The following is a 746-nucleotide window of genomic DNA, read 5'->3' as shown; positions in this document are numbered from 1 at the left end:
TATATATAATGGACTCTCCAGTCGAAGCCGACGTATGAGTGTCCAGCTTTGGCCGAACTACCTGCACAATTGTTTTATTTATAGCAATCAAAGTTATGTGTCGTACATGAAATTCACCTTGCCTGGACAGGTGCACAGGTGTACCACAGATCAGGCGTCGAAGAGCAACATGAGATGAAGTATTTTGCTCAAGAATACAACACACCACCTGGTCTACGAATTGAAGCTATGATCTCGCGAACTGCACCTTAACCACATGATCATGCGCCCTTACTAATATATTATATTATATTACATTACATTATATTGTATTGTATTATATTATACATTATATATATATGTATATATGTATACTTTTAAAAAGCCAAGCCCGGGTATTAAGAAAAGCAGATGTCAACCTTGGGTAAAATTTGAATGTAGTGTGCATAGAAAAAAAAGCAATTAGCGCTTCTGTTTCTTTCAGGAAACGGGCGGGTAGACCACGATAAGAAATGCCGAAGCTATACATGGTTGGAACAATTACTGGAGTTAAATAAACTTTTTATCAATACATGCTATAGAAAGAAAATATAGAAACAAAAAACTATTTCTTTAACAGTTAAAGGAATATATCAGCAACTACTTCAGTACTAGTTCTGAGACGTAATTGAGAGGGAGTTGGAGGGAGGGAGAGAGAGAGAGAGAGAGAGAGAGAGAGAGAGAGAGAGAGAGAGAGAGAGAGAGAGAGAGAGAGAGAGAGAGAGAGA

The sequence above is a fragment of the Octopus bimaculoides genome, chromosome 18 (assembly GCF_001194135.2).
Source record: "Octopus bimaculoides isolate UCB-OBI-ISO-001 chromosome 18, ASM119413v2, whole genome shotgun sequence".
NCBI lineage: Eukaryota > Metazoa > Mollusca > Cephalopoda > Octopoda > Octopodidae > Octopus > Octopus bimaculoides.
This window is presented reverse-complemented; position numbering follows the sequence as displayed.